Source organism: Marmota marmota, unplaced genomic scaffold (assembly GCF_001458135.2).
Source record: "Marmota marmota marmota unplaced genomic scaffold, marMar, whole genome shotgun sequence".
In the NCBI taxonomy this organism is placed as follows: Eukaryota; Metazoa; Chordata; class Mammalia; order Rodentia; family Sciuridae; genus Marmota; species Marmota marmota.
The window spans coordinates 4,008,839-4,016,073 of NW_026000021.1; the positions used below are offsets into that span (position 1 = coordinate 4,008,839).

Genomic DNA, 7,235 nt, shown 5'->3' on the forward strand with positions numbered 1-7,235 from the left:
TGACTATGGGTTACCAAATGACTCTGAAATCCATACCCCCACTCAAAACCAGTTATTATCTGATCCATGACCATACAACTGGACATATACAGCAACATTCTACTATAAAATAAAAGTCTTATATATGGGATTGGGCCAGAAAGCACATAGGACTGTCCATAGTATTGTTTCACCTTCTAACCCTCATCTCACACCTATGCCCTAGGGTGTGTTTTCTGAAACAGACTGGCAGAGGACAAATAAACATTGGCTTGGTTTCTGGGTAGGCCTGCATGATGTACATGAGCAAGCTGGGATTAGAAAGACTCTATAGTACCCTCTGACTCACAAGAGCCATTGAGGCATTGAAAGATAGTAATGAACGTGTCTTCCAATTGGCAAAATCTCAAACCAAATATTTAGTTGTCCACTTTTCTTTGAAGAAAATTTGGCTTGAAGAATGAATTCATTCTGACTCATGCATGGTAACTAATAATAAGCCACTTCATGAGAGACTGGGGAAGAGTAAAACTAGAAAATTAGTGCCAAGGATGTTTATGAAAGATAAGTGGATTGATTTATCATAAGAGGTAAATATTTGAAAATATGAAGATATTAGTTTCCAACTTAATGTTTACCAAATCACATCCACAACTAAAAGTGGCTACCAGTAATTAAATGAACAAAATGACATCCCCATGAATGTCAATCAGCCTTTGGACTCTCTCACCTACCTGGTAATGGCAGCCACCATCACTGATCTTTGGTATAATATAATTTCCCAGTAAGTCTATGTGACAAACTGGTGGCAGATGGATTACATGGAACCATTCCATTAGTAATGGGCAGCATTTGTGTCATGCAGAGAGAAACATATACTGGGAGTGAATTTGCCTTTGTACAATCCTGTCGCTTCTACTATATGTGTACATAATGAAAAATGTATCCATCTTACATGAAAACTTCCAAACAGCATAGGCAGGAGGGACAATTCTAGAAAAATCAGGATAGAAGTTGTAAAATCATCAGTCATTATGCCAATAACCCATTCGATACATTTTGAATTGGAAGCTGAAATTTCTTCCCTGAATATTCTGAATTTATTATGACTAAAAAGAAACAAACAAAATAAAATAATAACATAAAACACTGTCACTGCATTGGGTCAATGACACATCTCATTTACAAGAAAAAAAATGTGTCTTTACTATTCAAAAGAGGTCATACAAGTATATATTGAGAACTTAGGACGTTCACAAATACGTCTTTGCCCAGGGGTTCCAGTTAATAAAAAAAAATTGTTATCAATTTGCTTAAGAAAATGAAACAAAGGAATAAGATTTTGTAGGAATAAAGTTTTGGTCAACATGATAAAAAAAATAAAGGGAAAAGGATCAGTAGTCAAAGAAGGCAGTCATGATTATTGCCTAATGCCACATGATAAACTAATTTATTCTGTTAATGGGAGTATTTGCTGCACAACCGTATATGAAAAAGATGAGTGGTTGTTGTATTTGTAAATTCCATATCTAAAACTGGACTGATACTATCCTGCAGAGAAACAGTAACAGATGGAACTTTGTGTGCTCCTCTTTCAGGGACATAAACTTTTAATTAGAATAATAAGAATATTCCTTTGGTCTCTGACTTTTCATTGGGTATGACCAATATGAAGCCCAGGCAAATCAAATGAAGGGAGGAAATGAGTGCATGGGATTTTATTCTTGGCTACCACATATTGAAATCATGTGTCTGGTTGTATTCCTCATCCAAACTCATTATTTATTTTGCTGTGAAAAATATTCAGGATTTCCTCCTCCTAGATCCTGATGACTGCTGCCTCTGCTTTCCACTCCAGGTATTAATAAGCAAACCACTACTAGCCAGAGGTTGTTGCAGAACCCTTGTCCTTGATGAGTGGTCCCTTTAGAGATAAAACCTCTTCAGTGTTTTGAGTGAGTGTCCCTCAAAGATACATGTGTCAAAGGCTCATCCCAAGGTGGCACTACTGGGAACTGGTGGAAGCTTGAGTGGTGAGGCTGGTGAGAGACCCTTAGGCCACTGGGGTTGTGCCCTTCCAGGGTACTGTGGGATCTCAGTCTTGGGATGCATTCCTATGGTGACGTGCTACCCTTAAAGAGGCTCAAACTGATGGGGCCACCTGATTGTGGACTGGGACCTCCAGAATGGTGAACCAAACCAAGGTTTTCCCTTTATAATTGTCTCAGGTATTTGTTGTAGTAATGCAAAGATGGCTGATACACCTTCCTTAAATTATTTGCTTTTGTATGTGCTATTGTTTTCTAAGTGGTTTTGATTCATACAAACAATTATAATTCAGTTGAAGAAATGACTTACACAGGACACACTGAAGAAAAAATATGTATGATGAGGGTCAATTAATTATAAGTTTTAAGACCTATGAAACTTAAATGTGCAAAGAAATCCTATTGGTTAAAGTCAGCACTCTGGGTTTCTGAGGGATGGATCCTATCACAGGGGCTAAGGTATGTATGACAGTACTTTCCACAAGGAAGCATGGTATAAACCTCAGAGCACTGGTCTACCCAAATAGAAATTGGGTATAACCAACTCTCATTTATTTTATATCGAACTTGACTAATATTCTACTCCATAAAAATGTTATCACATAAAAAACACAAATGCAGGGACTGGGATGTGGCTTAAGTGGTAGCCCACTCGCCTAGCATGCATGAGGCACTGGGTTTGATTCTCAGTATCACATAAAAAGAAAATAAAGATATTGTGTCCACCTAAAACTAAAAAATAAATATTAAAAAAACCCACAAATGCAAAGAGATATGAAATTTTATTTTCAGATGAAAAACTAAAGTTAACTGGAAAGAGATGTTGAATAGAATAGAATAATCTAATATGCATTTGCTTTACAGTTATTCTGGATAAGGCACAGCTTCTTTAATTGCAACTAAGGGGGACATTTACTCAAGGATTGAAACTTCCTGCATTAATTATATTGTATTATTTACAAACAATTTATTTTTACAAATTGCATTCCATTCCAATTTAGTGTAGGTTTGGCTCTTCATTGTTTTCATTATTCTGATTTAGGAAATCTCACTGCAGAGCAGATGGAGTTTGCAGCACATGTGGCTTTATATCACAGACACTTATAAACAGGCTCAACACAAAGCATTTCCAGAAAACTAAGATATGATCCTTGCGTTCAGATTAACACGCTTTTCTAAAAAGCAAGCTGATTTTATCCATTTATAATCAATTTAGACAGAATTTCTTAAGCATGTATTTCCATCCCTGTGGGCCTGTGGTTAATGCTTTCCCTTTATTTTCTACATTTTCCTGTCAAAATTTTCTTGATCTATATTCATAGTCTTATCACTTCCTTCATAGCCTCCCATGCACTGCAGTCTTGTTCTGTTCCCATCAATTCACAGATTTTGCTCCTGTCAAGGTCATGGATAATCAAGTAACAATCTGAATTCTTAGTTTGCTTGACCTCTACAGACTCAGCACTATTGATAACCAGGCATTTCTCTAGCTTCGTGACTGCATCACTATCTTTAAAAAAAAAAAAATCTTATCTGTCACAGTCTAGTTATACTGACTCTCAATAAGTGTTCAATAACATTCTGATGAATCAATGAGGAATAAATGTGACTTCATGTATCCACGAGAAGGAAGAAAGTAAAGTGAAAAATAGGTATTTTTGAGCAGTTCTCATTAAATGAAAAAAGTGCAACAACTGCAATCTGTCAAAAAGGATAGTGTTTATCCTGTAATATTTTTTTCTATTTTCTCCATTCTTGCAAATCAATACAAGAACCATTTCTTCTACAAAGCACCTTAAAATCCTCTATCACATCAAATTTATTTATTTTTTGTTTTGTTTTCCAAACTGGGGAATGATCACAGGGGTGATTTACACTGAGCTACATCCCCAGTTCTTTCATAATTTTTTATTTTGAGACAGGCTCTTGCCAGGTTGCTTAGGGTCTCACTAACTTGATTTTCCTAGCTTCAAATTTGTGATGCTCCAGCCTCTGCCTATTGAATCTTAGGGATTATAGGCATGGGCCACCATGCTTGGAATATAAAACTTGATTTTATTTATAATTCTATTTAGTATGCTTACATAGGTTTTTTTTATACTTCTCTTTTTCACATTGTGAATGGTTTCTTATATAATAGTTTTTTACTGTTTATCATTTCACTAACTTGTAAACATCCAAAATTCTTACTCTTCATTGTATTGTTCTCAGATAATCTTTTGTTAAATATTTTTTTTTAGTTTTCAGTGGACCTCTATTTTTACAAATTGCATTTATTTATATGCTGTGCTGAGAATCGAACCCAGTGCCTCACATATGCTAGGCAAAGGTTATGCCACTGAGCCACCACCCCANACATTCAAAGATCAGCTCTGCCACTCATCAGCTCTGAGACCTTATCCAAGTCACTTGTGCTCCCTGAGCCTTGGTTTCTTCAATAAGCAGTGCTGTAAGGATTAAATCAGATACACATGGGAGATTTCCTAGTAGATTTGGAACATAGTGGCCAAAGTGTCAAGTTTAATTTGAGTGACAGAAACTATATATATATATATATATATATATATATATATATATATATATATATATATTTTTTTTTTTTTTTCACTTCCCTTTGGAACCTTTGAGACCTACAGTGTCATCACAAAGGATTTTGTTACCTGTTTGTTCTGTCCCCTTCGAAACCTCAAGACACTGTTCATTCTCAGTGTAGATATATGTTTTTATTATCTCAAAATTATTTGTTAGCTAATGGTCTCCAATACTGTCCCTTAAATTTTCCTTAAAAGTGGAATGCCCATAACCTACATGAAGCTTCCCCAATTGGACAGTGGCTTAAGTCATCTTAATCAGGTCCAAATCAGCAAAATAGGCACGGTCTACACTGCATATACATCTCATTGATTTCAAAGCTCATTGATGCTAAAGATCACACTGCATTGCCCAACATAGCATTGCCACTATGCTGAAATGACCACATTTCTATTAACTCCTCTCCTCCCTGAAATTCACTCCTTGTTAGTGCTTGCTCACTGTGTCTGCCACCACCATTTACTAGTGACCCAAACCAGAAGTCATAGTCATTCTTGACGTGTTCTCATGCGCCCCATCTGCTCAGCCACTAAGACCTAACTATTTTACTGCCTCATCAATTTTAGAATCCTCCCTCCTTCTAACTGCTTTAACCCCAGTTCCAATGCTCATTATCTCCTGATAGAGCATAGAAAAAGCCTTATAGCTGCTCACTGGTCCTTTCCACTATTAGATCCCAGCTTCACACCATAACCAGTGTCCTCTATGTACACAGATGACTCCATCTCATCACTCTTATACTTGAAAAGCTCTACTAATTTCCACATTTATTAGTAGAAACATAATTGAAACTCCAGATCATTGTGGGAGGTCCCTGTTTTCTAGTTCTTACTGTCTTCCTCTGTCCCAAATTTTATACCTTGATAATAGAATGTAGATTCAGTTCCCTAGCACACATTGTCGTGTTTAACCCTGCTGTGTTTTTGCAAGCTATTACCTCTGCATGGATTTTCCTTCCTAATATCTTCTTCTCATATATAATTCTTCTTAATTTTTTAGGCTGAGAAATGAAGTAAAAATATTTGAAAATCCCTGCGATTTGAATGGCCCAAGTCGTATTTCTTCATTCTTTCAGAGAATCCTGTGTTGACCATAAGTCAAGCACTCACCACACTGAATTCATCCGTTTTTTTTGTTTGTTTGTTTGTTTGTTTGTTTGTTGTTGTTGTTGTTTTCCCACTTTTTGGTCTCTCACACAGTATCAATGACATGAAGTTGAAAGGCTTATCTTAGCCTCTGTTCTTCTCCAGGTAAGGGCATCTTGTAGCTCCAGCTAGTCAAATCCCCAAATCTACCCAAGCATGTTCTCCACCTATTTTGTTTTGTTTTTCCAATTTAGTGGACCATTCCAGGCCTCTCTAAAACTTATCTTTTTTGAAATCGGAAATTCAGAGTCAGCTTCTGAAACTCTCAACCAAAGAACCCTTCTTATCTACTTGTGTATTCCTTTGTCGCCACTGTTGTTTTGTTCCTTAATGGCATAATAATTGCTGATATTCAGTGTAGCTCTCACTACTCCTCAAAATAAAGAATGGCCTCTAAAAATCTTTCATTATTTGATGCTGGCATGTATACAGAAATCTATTATAGATATAAATAGACTTGTACACATACACACATATATATAAATCTCAAGGACTATAACTTGTAAATTTCAAGGACTACAACAATTTTAATAACATCTCTCTGCCTAGCAAAAATCTTTCACTTGAATATAAGGTCTCAAGGCCATGTGTATATATATATATATATATATATTTTTTTTTTTTAATTTCCTGTGCTATCTTAATACCAAGACTAGTATATGGAAGACAATTGATAATACCCACTGAGTGAGAGACTGAAAAAAATGAATGAGTGCTCTGAATGATTTATTTTTATTACAGAATTTAAATTATTGAATTTGAGGCAGAGAAATCGCATTTGAAAATATTGTTCAAGAAATAAAATCACTTTTCTGTATGATTCCTGGTTTTATCATTTATAATCAAATAGATTTACTTTAAGTGTTGACATGTTTTGCCAAGATCAGTTGCAGAATCTGAAGATCAGGGTTTAAACTCAGGCTTTCAGTCTTTCTCAGGCAATATATACCTAGAACTCAGCTAGTCAGTTGATAACTGATATATGATCAAAACTAGAGGGAGGGCTGGGATTGTGGCTCAGCGATAGAGCACTCGTCTTGCATATGCGAGGCCCTGGGTTCGATCTCAGCATCACATAAAAATAAATAAACAAAATAAAGGTATTGCGTCCAGCTACTTCTAAAAACTAAATGTTTAAAAAAAAATAGAGGGAGGTTTTCAGCATATCACTAATTTTTATACTATTATTATTATTTTATTTTATTTTTTTGCCGTGCTAGGATTGAACTTGGGACCACATGCATACTAGGCTAGCTGTCTGCTGCCAGTGAACTACATCCTCAGCCTTTATTTTTAGCTATTACCAAAACTTGATTCAACAGTTATTGAAAAATAACTCTTCAGGTAGGCTTTATTTTTCTCCCTATGCAATGGCTTTTAAAATATGACAGAATGTCCCTGATGGGAATGACTAAAATCAAGTGGCTTCTATGCACTTTTTTTTTTTTTTTTTTTTTTTTTTTTTTTTTTT

The 7,235-nt window shown here is 35.6% G+C and overlaps 1 protein-coding gene across 2 annotated transcripts in view; it reads right to left on the bottom strand.

The window, feature by feature from the left end:
* The window catches only part of Dpp10 (dipeptidyl peptidase like 10), a 1,278,687-nt gene that overhangs the window by 90,374 nt on the left and 1,181,078 nt on the right, over positions 1-7,235 (bottom strand). The window lies entirely within an intron of this gene.